General features: G+C 35.4%; 1 protein-coding gene and 1 pseudogene across 12 annotated transcripts in view; both read left to right on the top strand.

Annotated features, from left to right (window-relative positions):
* The window catches only part of Kansl1 (KAT8 regulatory NSL complex subunit 1), a 197,334-nt gene that overhangs the window by 159,497 nt on the left and 22,855 nt on the right, over positions 1–14,982 (top strand). The gene's annotated exons all lie outside the window — the stretch shown is intronic.
* Positions 2,841–2,931, top strand: LOC120884679 (small nucleolar RNA U13; annotated as a pseudogene).

Raw genomic sequence — 14,982 nt, forward strand, 5'->3', positions numbered from 1 at the left:
AATAGAAAAGAATATAATAGAGAATCACAAGTTCAGGACCACCTTCAGCAACTTGGCAAAGGCCCTAACTTAGTGAGACTGTCTCAAAATAAAAATTTAAAAGGGGAGAAGGGGGTTAGGGATATGACTCACGTCTCCCTGCGTTCAGTTCCCAGTACCCCCACCTGATTAAATTTAATTAAAAAACAGTTGAGGCAAAGGGTGAAAAGTGCCATTTTCTAAAACAGTCATCCTGACACACACAAAAATTAGTTACACAAAAAATAAAGAGATAAACTGACTTTGGGTAGTGAACCATTTACTAGGTAAAGCAGAAAGGCTGGAGTTCTGCCAAAATTGGTGATAAACACCATTCCCTGTCTTGGTTGCTTGCTGTGTCTCACATGGCTCCTTGCTGAATTCATCAAAACTTTTGGTGAGCAAAACAAAGTTTTTACCTTCATAGATCCGATTTTCTAATGGTAGAATTGGATAGCAAAGACGTTAACAGATTATTTTCCAATATTGATTAATGCCAAAGAATTCACATTTATTGTGATAAGTTCTGCTTTTTGTTTCTGAATAAAAGGGATTCTGTTGAAATTATATACTTCTGGATTAATTCAAATTTTGTTTGTAATTCCCTGAAAAAGATATGGCTATAGGATATTTTTTTAAATGTTTAATGTCAATATTACTGCCTGAACTTACATTTAAATATAAATATTGCATTCCAGAACCAAATACTGTGATACCCACTTGAAAAAGGACTCATTTCTTTACTGATTTTAAGGAACTATCAGCTTAGTTGAATCACAGTTGGAATGTATGTACTTTAAAATTGAGATGCACATTAAGTGTTGGAACAAAGTATCTAGTAAGATGAACTTGTTAGAAATTAAAAAAAAAAAAATGAGACCTAAGAGTAAGTAATAAAAATCCTTGAGTACCTGAACTACTGATTTGAGTTTTATTTAGCCTCTAGTTTTAAGGGTTTGGTAGGTAACTATCATAACCTATTTTTTTATATTTAAGTTGTATTATGGACTCAGTACCTTTATTTATTTTTACATGGTGCTGAGGATCAAACCCAATGCTTCACACATGCTAGGCAAGTGCTCTACCACGGAGCTACAGTCACAGGCCCCATAATCTTTTTTTTTTTTTTTTTTTTTTTGAAAGATAAATCTGGAGATAGTTTATTTGGGAATGGATTGATATAAATGAGACTACAGGCAGAAAGAGAGACTAACAATAATAATTCTGAAGGAAATAATAGCCTGACGACTGTAAAACTCTGAAGATGGAATAGATTTTAAAGGCTATCTGGTTAGGACATAGTAAGTAATATCAATTGAGAGGACACAAATGGGGAAATGTTGCTGTCTTGTGTTGGAAGGAGTAAAGCCCATGGATTTTATGGGTTACTTTTCCTGTCGCATAGTTTCATTGTAATGTTAGGACATGATTATAGGTTGTGTCTGTTATTACTATTTATTGTGTTTCATACTTTAGGGGTCTAGGATGGTAGATGTTAGTAAGTAAGCCAAATGAAAATTTCCTGGCCTACTGTTTCTGTGAGATAGGTGCTTGTAACTTAATCTAAACATTAGTTGAGATAACAAGATAGTAAAATTTTAAAAATAACCCCCACATAGTGAGTGTTACTTTATATTTTTCAAGTAAAGTTATTTAATAAATTAAGTAAATTATGGTACATATAGTATTTCAAGAAGGAAAGGGAAGCAAAGTGCAGCAGCACATGACTGTAATCCTAGTCACTCAGGATTCTGAGGCAGAAAGATTTTGAGTTCAAGGACAGCCTCAGCAACTTGGTAAGACCTTATTTCAAAAAAAATATGGAGGGCTGGGGATGTAACTCAGTGGTAAAGTGCCCCTGGTTCAATCTCCAATATCCTCCACCTCCAAAAAGGGAAAAGAGGAAAATGTAGTTTTATTAGTAATTCATTAATAAATTGACGTTCCCAGCTTTATCTCAGACCACTGAAAACTTGTATATAGTCAGACAACAGTGTGAGTAAATAAATGGTGAAAAGACTTCTTCTTTATACGAATAGCCAGTAGAAGAAATAATGCCCAGTTTATTAGTAGCATACCCTTGAAACTTCTGGATTTTCTTCAAATTTTTTTAAAAGTAGTGTCTTCGCACAAATTGTGTGGCAGTGTTCTGGCATTATTTTAGAATTTTGTAGTTTTGCATTAGAGTATAAAGAGGATTGCTCTGTGTTTTAAGGCTGACTTCTGTAGAATTCCTTAGTCTTAATTTTTTTTCCTTCATTAATCCTATCAGCAGTTTTTGTTTTTTGTTTTTTTTTTTTTTTTCCTATCAGCAGTTTTTCTATTTGATTTGTTCTTTCAAAGATCAACTTCTTGGCTGTTAATTTCCTCCTGCCTTCTTGTGTTATTAAGTGCTTACTTTGTTTATTTTGGGGGGTTTTTCCTTACGTAATAATAAATCATTTACTTTTTTGATTTCTTTTGAGTGTTGTTTTGGGTAGTATTCTACAGCCTTTGATGTGTGAAGTAGTCTTGTTTTGGATGGCTTAAAAACTAAAAATAACAGAATCATTTCTGCCATCATTTTTTATATAAGCCTTGCTCTTTTTTTGCCTTTGTTTTATTCCTTTTCTGCTATTAGGTTAGTTGAATTTTATTTTCTTTTGCTTATACATTCCATTTGTATTCATTTAATAGTTATCCTTAACATGTGAAAAATGCATTTAAATACAGTACAAATTTGATTAGTATCTCTAGTTGCTCTTGGAACATACGGCTTTAAAATGTTGTTTTAACCACAGTACTGCAAAAATTAAAAAAGCCTTTCTAGAAAACTAATCTTGATCCTTTTTGGTTCATAAGTGTGTTGATTGGATGTTCATGCTGTGCCTCACTCTAAACCTTGTTACAACACTAGCACATACCCGTCTGACAATAAAAAAGAAAGAAAAAACCTGATCTGGCCCTCCCATTATCTGCAATTTGTTGTTTTAGTCATATTATTTTTAAATCCCCAACCAAAGTAATTTATTTTTAAGTTCATCCTTATTTACATTAACCAGCACTTTTACTATTTTTTTTCTTTATTGATTTTTTTTAAAAATAAATGACAGCGGAATGCATTACAATTCTTATTATACATATACAGCACAGTTTTTCATATCTACTTTTATTATTCTTGTTCATGGTTACTTCTTGTATTCTACTTCATTGTTCTAAATTTCTGTTTCTTTTTGCTCAATACATACTTCCAACAGTGATCTTTGAGCTGGAAAATTAATCTCTATATTAAAAACATACAGAATTGGGGCTGGGGATGTGGCTCAAGCGGTAGCGTGCTCGCCTGGCACGCGTGCGGCCCGGGTTCGATCCTCAGCACCACATACAAACAAAGATGTTGTGTCAGCCGGAAACTAAAAAAAATAAATATTAAAAAATTCTCTCTCTCTCTCTCTCTCTCTCTCTCTCTCTCTCTCTCTCTCTCCTCTCCCTCTCCCTCTCCCTCTCCCTCTCCCTCTCCCTCTCCCTCTCCCTCTCCCCACCCTTCACTCTCTCTTTAAAAAAAAAAACATACAGAATTATGTTCTGTGAGTATATACAAGTTTATATATGTTCATTTCCAGCACTTTGAAGATAATGTTTGCTTTCTGGGACCTGTTGGTGAAAATTCTGATAGTAGTTGTCATTTCTTCATAGGTTATCTAGTCTTTGCAGTAACTTAAGACTTTTAAAATCTTATTTTTATGTTTTGGAATTTCAAGGAATGTATTTACAACTGTGAGTTCATTCATTTAGGATGCTGTGTATCCTCATTGTGAGGATTTGTTTGTCTTGAATTAAAAAATATTTGAGGGCTGGGATTGTGGCTCAGTGGTAGAGCATTTGCCTAGCATGTGTGAGGCACTGGGTCTGATCCTCATTACGACATAAACACAACTAAAAATTATTTATTTATTTAAAAAAATTTTGAGTATTGGGGCTGGGGCTGAAGCTCAGTGGTAGAGTGCCTGCCTTGCAAGTATGAAGCACTGGTTCAATCCTCAGCACTACATAAATAAATAAAGATATTGTGTTCATCTAAAACTAAAAAAATAAACAAATTTTTAAAAATTGAGTATTTCTTTAAAATGTTTCTTTTATGTTTTCTTCTTTCTTTCTTTCTTTGGTGGGGGGGTCGTTTGTTTTTATTTTTTTGGTATGAAATGCTTTTTGTTTTGTTTAATTTTGTGTGTGTATGCCAGGGATTGAACTCGAGAGCACTTAACCACTGAGAGCAACATCCCCAACCCTTTTTATTTTTTGAGACTAGGTCTCACTAGGTTCCTTACAGCTTCCCAAGCAGCTGGGATTATAGGCATGGGTACCCGCAAGGGTACTGGGTATTAAATCCAGAAACTCTTTTATCACTGAACCACATCCCTAGTCTTTTTGAGATGAGATCTTGCTAAGTTGTTGAGGCTGTCCTGAACTTGATCCTCCTTCCTCAGCCTCTCTAGTCACTGGGATTATAGGTATGCACCACTGCCTCTGGCTGGTCTGGAACATCTCTTAGCTTGATTTAGCTGCTCTTATTCTCTTTAGTTTGCTGTTCAAACTGTCAGTTGAGTTTACTTTAGTCTGCACTTTTCTTTCGTGATTTGTGTGTGGTAACTTTTAGAAACAATTTTTTTGCCTCATTGGACAATTTTAATATACTTATTTTCAAATAGCTTTTAAGTCCTATTTTGTAGCTTCTTGAGACAGGTTCTTCTTCTGTTTGCATCTGCATACTGCTTCTTGAAGGCCTGTATTCTTGTGTGATTTTATAGTCTTCAACAGTGAACTCATGGATCAGAGGAGTCATGTTTTCCTTAAGACTCTTTGTGATACATGAGCTGTGGAAGTATCTCTCCAATACAGTTTCTCCTTATCTTCTAAAAAGACCACTGGAATCTAGATGAATTCAGATGTTATATTATTAGCAATGAGGTTTCTGGTCATAAGCTGGTAATGTGAACTTGAAACTTTTAGCTGAACATGGGTCAGGACTTTGCTTTCAGTTTCTTTCATGTGACTTTTTCACTAAGGTCTCAAGTTTCCTAGTCAGTTTTCTGACTGATAAATCAAAATTCTCTTGGTACTGCCCTGATATCTACCTCCTATTTCCTTGAGTAGGGCTGGTTGCATGCTAGGAACTAAACCTGTGGCCTCCTTACAGATGCTAATGAGACCTTTGCCACTGCACCCCCTTCTTTTTTAAAACTTTGGGACTAGGCTAACCTTGAATTTAACAGTCCTCCTGCTCAGCTTCCTGAGTAGCTGGGATGCCCCACCATACCCAGCATCCTTTTTGGATCATAGATACTTTGGCAATATGGTGAAGCATATGGACTCCTCATAACACATTTTTAAAGCATTTTCTTTCTTTTTTTAGTTGTAGATGGACAACACAATACCTTTATTTTTATGTGGTGCTGAGGATCAAACCCAATGCCTCAGACATGTTAGGCAAGTGCTCTGTCACTGAGCCTCTTATAACACATTTTGTTTAAAAATGCATAAAGTAAAATACATTGGATTATTGAAGGGAAACCAAATATGTTGAAATGGTTATTTAAAAAATATAAATATTGTGGCATAGGAATGTGCATTTCCTTATTGATGATTTAAATAAGATTTAGCTGAGTGCAGTGGCAAACATCTGTTATAAGAGGCAGAAGAGTTACAAGTTTGAGATCTGCTTTGGCATCTTATTAAGAACCTGTCTTATTTTTTTTTTCTCTTTCTTTCTTTCTTTCTTTCTTTATTTTTTAAATTTTTATTGTTGGTTGTTCAAAACATTACATAGTTCTTGATATATCATATTTCACACTTTGATTCAAGTGGGTTATGAACTCCCATTTTTACCCCGTATACAGATTGCAGAATCACATCAGTTACACTTCCATTGATTTACATATTGCCATACTAGTGTCTGTTGTATTCTGCTGCCTTTCCTATCCTCTACTATCCCCCCTCCCCTCCCCTCCCCTCTTCTCTCTCTACCCCCTCTACTGTAATTCATTTCTCCCCCTTGTAATATTTTTCCCTTTCCCCTCACTTCCTCTTGTATGTAATTTTGTATAACCCTGAGGGTCTCCTTCCATTTCCATGCAATTTCCCTTCTCTCTCCCTTTCCCTCCCACCTCTCATCCCTGTTTAATGTTAATCTTCTTCTCATGCTCTTCTTCCCTACTCTGTTCTCAGTTACTCCCCTTATATCAAAGAAGACATTTGGCATTTGTTTTTTAGGGATTGGCTAGCTTCACTTAGCATAATCTGCTCTAATGCCATCCATTTCCCTCCAAATTCTATGATTTTGTCATTTTTTAATGCAGAGTAATGCTCCATTGTGTATAAATGCCACATTTTTTTTATCCATTCGTCTATTGAAGGGCATCTAGGTTGGTTCCACAGTCTTGCTATCGTGAATTGTGCTGCTATGAACATCAATGTAGCAGTGTCCCTGTAGCATGCTCTTTTTAGGTCTTTAGGGAATAGACTGAGAAGGGGAATAGCTGGGTCAAATAAATGGTGGTTCCATTCCCAGCTTTCCAAGAAATCTCCATACTGCTTTCCAAATTGGCTGCATCAATTTGCAGTCCCACCAACAATGAACAAGTGTACCCTTTTCCCCACATCCTCGCCAGCACTTGTTGTTTAACTTCAGAATGGCTGCCAATCTTACTGGAGTGAGATGGTATCTTAGGGTGGTTTTGATTTACATTTCTCTGACTGCTAGAGATGGTGAGCATTTTTTGAGTTCTTTGTATACTCTGGATATTAGGGCTCTATCTGAAGTGTGAGAAGTAAAGATTTGTTCCCAGGATGTAGGCTCCTTATTTACCTCTCATCAAAATTTTTAAAAGGCTGAGGTAAAGTGCCCCTGAGTTCAGTCCTCCATATGATCAGTCAGTTAAGCAGCAGGTGTAATACTGTCAAAGTTTCAAAGTAATGATGAACATAAAGGTACTTCTAAGATATGTGTTACCACTGTAATATGATGGGTAAATCAGTTTGGGAAGCTCTTTATGCCATAGTCACTGCTTGTGTTTTATAAAACATGTTTAAAAGACTTACAAGTCTTTTCTTCCCCTGAACTTTGACCAGGGAATCTTGTAAAAGTAATACTGAGTAATCATATTCATGAATTATTAGGATTCCTAGAAAAATATTTTAGAAAAACTGCTTTCTGTTCTGTTATTTTATATTATGTTTGTGCATTTAGCAACACTGAAATGAAAGCTTCAGGATAACTCTTTCCAGTATTTTCTATCTTAAAATCTCATCTCAGAATTATACTAGAATAAATATAAAATATAGAAACTTTATTTCCAATATTAACTTACTATTTTTAGATATAGTCTAGTTTTCAAGAAAATAAACTAATGGTCAAATGATTATACATTTTCTTTCAGTATTAATGTATTTATATATATATATATTGCTTTCTTTTTGTACATATTTATTTTAATTCTATATACTTTGTGGGGAGGGGCAATTACCGGGAACTCAACCACTGAGGCAGTCAGGCCTATTTTATATTTTATTTATAGACAGGGTCTCATTGAGTTGCTTAGCACCTTGCCTTTGCTGAGGCCAGCTTTGAACTCTTGATCCTCCTCCCCAGCCTCTGGGATTATAGGCATGCACCATGATGCCAGGCGCGTATGCATATTTTTAACATCAGTAATATTTGGCATTTTTAAATGAAACATGTAAAGTTACAGTATAATTTATTTAACCATTACATTTGATTTTTAATATTTATTTTTTAGAAGTAGTTGGACACAATACCATGTATGTATGTATGTATGTATGTATGTATTTATATGTGTTGCTGAGGATCGAACCCAGGGCCTTGCACATGCTAGACAAACGCTCTACCGCTGAGCCCCTGATTTTTAACTTTTCTATGTATGGTAGGCTGTGAACATTCGACACATTCCATTATTATTTTGAAGTACTTTCTTGTGGCTCTACTTCTAAAAACTATTTACCAAAGTAGAAGAGTCTAATATTATTGTTAATTCTTGTATACTGCCAGTTTAGGCTATTTTTAGATTAAAGCATGGCGCTGGGATTGTGGCTCAGTGGTACAGTGCCTGCCTAGCACAGGTGGGACCCAGGTTTGATCCTCAGCACCACATAAAAATAAAGACATTGAGTTGTGTCCATCTACACCTAAAGAATAAAAAAAAGATTAAAGCAGGTAATAACATCTCTGTTTTTGACATTATAAAAGAATAGTCTATTCAGATTTCTAGGATTCTCTCATAAATGAACTTATTTTTCTTTTCCCTCTCATTACTGATCATTGAACCCAAAGGTACTTTACCACTGAGCTTTATCCTCAACCCCTATTTTGTTTTATTTTACATTTTTTAAGACATGATATCACTCAGGTGCCAAGTTAATAAATGATTTTAAAGTTTCTTTGACTCAAGATTCAGATTCCAGTAAATTATGTCTTTTAAATTGGGTTTTATAGGTTTCCCCTTATCTCTCTCTCTTTTTTTTTTTTTTTTTTTTTGTAATTTAAACATTTTTATGATATGCTTAGATGTGGTTTTGTGTTTTCTTCCTGCTTGAGTTTTGCAGAGCTTTTTAAATTTGTGGCTTGGTAAAATTTTAAATGAGTTTTCACACGAACTAGCTGTAATCTCTTCTTATATTGCCTTTGCTTCATTCTCTCTCCTCCTCCTAAGATACTGATTACAAGTGCATTGGACATTATCACAGTACGCTGTGATACATTGTTAGGTGTTTTCTATTTTTCTTAACATTTATTAATTAATTTTTGTATTAACCAGACTACCAGTTCTCTTGTCACAACTCTTTTGTTGTGTCTGCATCACATTCTGAAGTTTCTGTTTGATTCTGGCATATGTGTATATTTTTATGTATATATTATTTTCTCTGTATTTCCTTGAACTTAAGTATTTTTTTTTCAAACATTTTAAAAATCCCTTTTATGCCAACTCCAAAATCTGGGTTACTGGAGCTCTATTTCTATTGTCTGTTTTGTTTTCAGTACTGTTAGATATTGTAAATTTAAAAGATTTTACAAGCAATGGTGTTTTTATTCAGAGTCTTCACCTCGTTCTTCTGCTAGGCATATATAATGGGGCTGAAACCCTTAGTCCATCTGGGGACTGAGCTGCGTTGTGACCAGATTAGTTTTGATAAAGCTCTACCTCCGGCTCATTCTTGGAATATAAAATTATTTCCCATGCCCACTTTCAGCCAACTGAGCCCATTATGTTGACCAATATATCCTGAACTCTGGTTTTGGTCTCCTTTTTAAAGTGAAACTGCCAATCTAAGGGTATAGCTCAGTGTTAGAGCACTTCCCAGCATTCATGAGACCCTGGGTTTGACTTCTCTAGGACCTCTATGGGTCAAATGAGACTGCTAAAGCCCTGTTTTCAGAGTCAGATTTCTCCTTAGCTTCTTAGCTTCCTACCTTTCATAGCTTCACAGTTTGCCTTGTAAAGGTGAGTGCCTGGCATTGTCATGCTTAGTTTCCTTTCCTCTCTTTTCACTGGAAATTTAGCATTTAAATGTACAGTGTCCCTTCAGCCTTTTGAAAGCACCAGAAACTCTGCTCAGTTCTCTGTTTCCAAAAAGTGACCCTCTAGAAAGGCCAGATTTAAAAATAAATAAATAATGAAAACATAAACAAAAAGTCAGAACTCAAGGTTTCAAAGAAATGCTAATACTAACTTAATGACAACATTTAGTAGCCAGAATTCTAGGGACAAAGAACTATAGAAGTGAACTGACATTTTCTAGTTGCTTCTTCCTGGTTAATTCTGGAAAAATGCTTAGTATTTGGTACTTTGGTAGTTCTGCTCAGTGAGAGTGGCCTTTCTAGTTATTAGAGTTTTTGCTTCAAGCTATCCATCATACACTTTTTCCTTATAATGTATTTGCTGAGAACATGGCTTATTTATCCATTAGTTTCTTGTGACCTACATTTTTCTTGATCTCTGTAGTAGTATTTACTTACCTCTTGGCTTATCTAGTAACCTCCTGGCCCCCATGCGGGGGATTGAACCTAGGACTTTGCAGATGCTGGGCAAGTGTTCTACCACTGAACAGCCCCAGTGTATCTAGCAACTTTTATTGAGTGCTGGGTGTTCGATTTGAACTGATTGTAGTTTATGATATCTTCCTTTAAAGGGGCTTTGTTGGCACAAGAATGATTTGTCCTTAGTTGGGGCAGGTGAGGAGTAACCTGTTGAGTAGTTTAGTTCCATACCTAACAAGGATCTTTCTTGAATATGCCATACTACTTTCACTGTTGGAAGTCCTGCCAGCCAGTATTCACTCTGGAAACCATTAAGCTCAAAGCTCTCCAGCTGCTTTTTGCCTGGCCTGTACATGTGCTTCTAGTGTTCACAACACTGAAGGGGATCTTACAGAGAGTTCTGGAGCTTTTTTTTCTGTATAACTTCTTGACTGCTGCCTTGCAGTCTCCAGTTACCCTAGCTTCTGGAAATTTGTTTCCTCAATTCATGAAACCCTCATTTTCTTCTTGGAATCCCTTTCCCTACTCTGCATTTCTAGAATGTGCTTCTAAGGTGAAAGTCAGAATTGTTATGGAAGCCACCCATTTGTTTTTCAGTCTTAACATTGTCTGTGGTCCAGTTTTCTAGCTTATAACTAAAAGGTACATTTGGTCACTGTTACTTCACCATGGCTAGAAGCAGAAAGTCCTATGTGTTACGTTGCTATAATGAAGCCTAGTAACTTACCCAAGGTCACACAGTTAAGTAGCAGTCAAGGTTCAAAACCCAAGCAGTTAGACAGAATAGCCTTCATTTTTACCACTACATATTGCCCCACAATTTTTTTTAAGGTTCAAACTGGTGTTGTTTTTATATGGAATATACTTTTGTGTGAAGCAAGAATCCAACTTTTCCCCCCTAAGTGATGAACCCCTAGTTTATCTGATCCATTTATTGAAAAATCACCTTATATGCTTTAGGCTGTTTAGTTCTTTCTTTCTTTTTTTTTTTTTTTAAGTATTTTTTTAGTTGTACATGGACACAATACCTTTATTTATTTGTTTCTTTTGTATGTGGAGCTGAGGATCAAACCAGGTGCCTCACACATGTGAAGCAAGCACTCTACCACTGAGCCACAACCTTAGCCCAGTTTAATTCTTGAGCAGATTATTTTCTTTTTTCTTTTCTTTTTTTTTCTCCTCAATCCTGGGGGCTCAAACCTGGGTCTCAGGCATGAAAGACAAGTGCTTTACCTTTAAGCTGTATAGTTATCCTCTAAGAGCAGATTTCTAATGTTATTTTATTTTTGTTTAGTTACTTATTGGTACTAAGGATTGAATCTACCAATAAGTCACATCCCAGCCCTTTTTATTTTTTATTTTGAAGCAAGGTCTCATTGAATTATGGAAGCTGTCCTTGAACTTGTGATCCTCCCCCCTCAGCCTCCCAAATCACTAAAATGATAGATGTGAACCACCACATCAGGCTACAAACAGATTATGTTAATTACCAGTTACTTTACATTTATTCTTCCAGGTTTTGTTTTTGTTTTATTATGAATCTTTTTTTTTCTGTTGGTATATATAACTACATACAGTAGTGAAATTTGTTTTTACATATTCATGCATGCACACAATATTAATAGTATAATCTTGTCAATTTCATTTTTCTGTACCTCCCCCTTTCTTCTCTACCTCCCTCCCCCATCTTTCTTCTACTAATCTCCCTCTATTTTCATGAGATTCCCTCTCCCCTTTTATTATCCCCTTTTTCATATGACCATTGACTTTCTGAGTTTGGCATATTTCACTTAGCATGATATTCTCTACTTCATCCATATTCTTGCAAATGACATAATTTTATTCTTTTATGGCTAAATAAAACTCTGTTGTGTATATATACCACAATTTCTTTATTCATTCCTGTGCTGTTGAACACATAGACTGGTTCCATAACTTGGCTATTGTGAATGATACTGCTATAAATGTAGTTATTGATATATTGCTATAGTATGCTGACTTTAATTCTTTAGGAGAAATACTAATGAATGATACAACTGAGGAACCTCCAGACTGATTTCCAAAGTGGTTGTACTAATTTATAATGCCACCAACAGTAAAAGTATTCCTTTTCCAACCTCATTTTCTGTTTATTATTATTATTATTATTCCCAGCATTTATTTATTGGTACCAGGGATTGAATTCAAGGGCCTATTTTCCCCAGCCCTATTCTATATTTTATCTAAAGACAAAGTCACACTGAGGTGCTTAGCACCTCACTTTTGCTGAGGGTAGCTTTGAACTCTTGGTCCTCCTGTGTCATCCTCCTCCACAGATTGGATTACAGGCGTGTGCCACCGTGCCCGGCCATCAGCATTTATTATTTATTGTGGGGGTTTTTGTTTCTGTTTTGCTTATTTGCTGAGGCTGGCTTCCAGTTTGTGATTGTCCTTCCCAAGTTGCTGGGATTACAGGCATGCACCACACTCCTGGATTATTGTTTGTATTTGTGGTGACTGCCATTCTAACTGGAGTCAGATGAAGCCTCAGTGTAGTTTTGATATGCTTGCTGTTTGTATTTTTTTTCTTTTGAGAAATATCTATTAATTTCATTTGACAATTTATTGTTTAGGTTGTTCGGTGTTTTTGTTTTGTTTTGTTTTTAGTTCTTTATGTATTCTGGATATTAATCATCTGTCAGAAGAAGAGGAGTGTTGGTCCTGCACTTTATTGTAACAGTTGCAAAGTTGACTTTTGTGCAAGATGAGAGATAGGATCGAGTTTCATTCATTTTATATGGCTTTCCAGTTTTCCCAGCACCATTTGTTTAAAAAGCTGTCTTTTCTCCAGCGGGTGTTTGCGGCACCTTTGTCAAGAATCAGATGACTGTGCCTGTGGGTTTGTCTGTCTTCTGTTTTATTCTTTTGTGTGTCTCTTATGCCAACACCATGCAGTTTTCATTACTATAGAGGTATTTAAAGTGGAATATTGTGATGCCTCCAGCATTGCTTTTTTTTGGCTTAGAATTGCTTTGGTGATAATGGGTCTTCCATTCTTCCAAATACATTTTGAATTTTAGGACTTTTTTTTTTTTTCTAATTCCGTTATCAGTATTTCAGTGGGGATTGACTTGAAACCCTTTTGCTAATATGGCCATTTTAACAATATTAACTCTGACTATCCATGAACATGGGAAGTTCTTCTGTATTCTAGTGACTTCCATTTTTTTCTTCAGTGCTTTATAATTTTTATCATATAGGTTTTGCACCTCCTTGGTTAGAGGTTTTTTTTTTTTTTAAAGAGATTATTGTGGACCAGGGCTGTGGCTCAGTGGTAGAGCATTTACCTAGCATGCATGAGCACTGGGTTCAATTCCTGGCACCACATACAATAAACAAATAAACAAAAGATGTACTTTGTTAAAAAAAAAAAGAAAGAAAGATTATTGTGAATGGAATTGTTTTCCTAATTTCCTTTTCAGCAAATTTGATATTTTTAAAAAATATTTTTTGTTGTAGATGGACACAATACCTTTATTTAGGTTTTTTTGTTTGTTTGTTTTTAATGTAGTACTGGGGATCAAACCCAATGCCTCACGCATGCTAGGCAAGCTCTACCACTGAGCCACAACCCCAGCCCTCAGCAAATTTGTTACTGAGGTAAGGGAAAGCTGTTGAGTTTTGCATGTTCATTTTGTATTCTGTCTTTCAGTTGTTGTTGTTATTGTTTTTTAATTTATTTTTTTAAATAATAATAATGTTGTTCACAGCATTACAAAGCTCTTGACATACCATATTTCATACATTAGATTGAAGTGGGTTATGAACTCCCAATTTTTACCCCAAATGCAGATTGCAGAATCGTGTCGGTTACACATCCACAATTTTACATAATGCCCTATTAGTAATTGTTGTATTCTACTACTTTTCCTATCCCCTAGTATCCCCCTTCCCCTTCCCTTACATCTTCTCTCTCTACCCCATCTACTGTAATTCATTTCTCTCCTTGTTTATTTTCCCATTCCCCTCACAACCTCTTATATGTAATTTTGTATAGCAATGAGGGTCTCCCTTCATTTCCATGCAATTTCCCTTTTCTCTCCCTTTCCCTTCCATCTCATTCCTCTGTTTAATGTTAATCTTTTCTTCCTGCTCTTCCTCCCTGCTCTGTTCATAGTTGCTCTCATTATATCAAAGAAGACATTTGGTATTTGTTTTTTAGGGATTGGCTAGCTTCACTAAGCATAATCTGCTCTAGTGCCATCCATTTCCCTGCAAATTCCATGGTTTTGTCATTTTTAAGTGCTGCGTAATATTCCATGGTGTATAAATGCCACATTTTTTTATCCATTCATCTATTGAAGGGCATCTGGGTTGGTTCCACAGTCTAGCTATTGTGAATTGTGCTGCTAAGAACATTGATGTGGCAGTATCCCTGTAGCATGCTCTTTCAGTTGTAGTTTTAAGATTACTTGTTTAAATTCTTTTTACTGCTGCTTTCCCCCTCAAACCTAGTTCAATGTTTTAGATTCATCTTTAGAATATTAGTATCTTTAAGCTTTATTGTGCTTTCTTTTGAGGAGCTAGGTGGATGAACCCACTGAGTTACATCCCCAATTCATCACATGAACCCCCTTTTTTACTTTATTTTTAAGTTTTGAGACAGAGTCTCAATAAATTGCCCAGGGGGTGAATATGGAAACAAAGTTCTCAAAGTATTGAATAAGTATTTAAATTTGTCATTTCTAGCATGTGTTTTCTATTTTTACCTTAATCTTATTTTTTCACTTACATATTTTAGAAATATATATTATTTAAAATAAGTGTTCACTTTAAGAAAGTGACTATTTGAGTAAAAAGAACTAAGGTAAGAGAATGACCATGGAGTGAATGAGGAAAAAAGCCTAGTGCAAATGATCTGGAAGTTTGTCTACCATACTGGAGAAAGATAGCAA

This window comes from Ictidomys tridecemlineatus, chromosome 3, assembly GCF_052094955.1.
Source record: "Ictidomys tridecemlineatus isolate mIctTri1 chromosome 3, mIctTri1.hap1, whole genome shotgun sequence".
Classification (NCBI taxonomy): Eukaryota; Metazoa; Chordata; class Mammalia; order Rodentia; family Sciuridae; genus Ictidomys; species Ictidomys tridecemlineatus.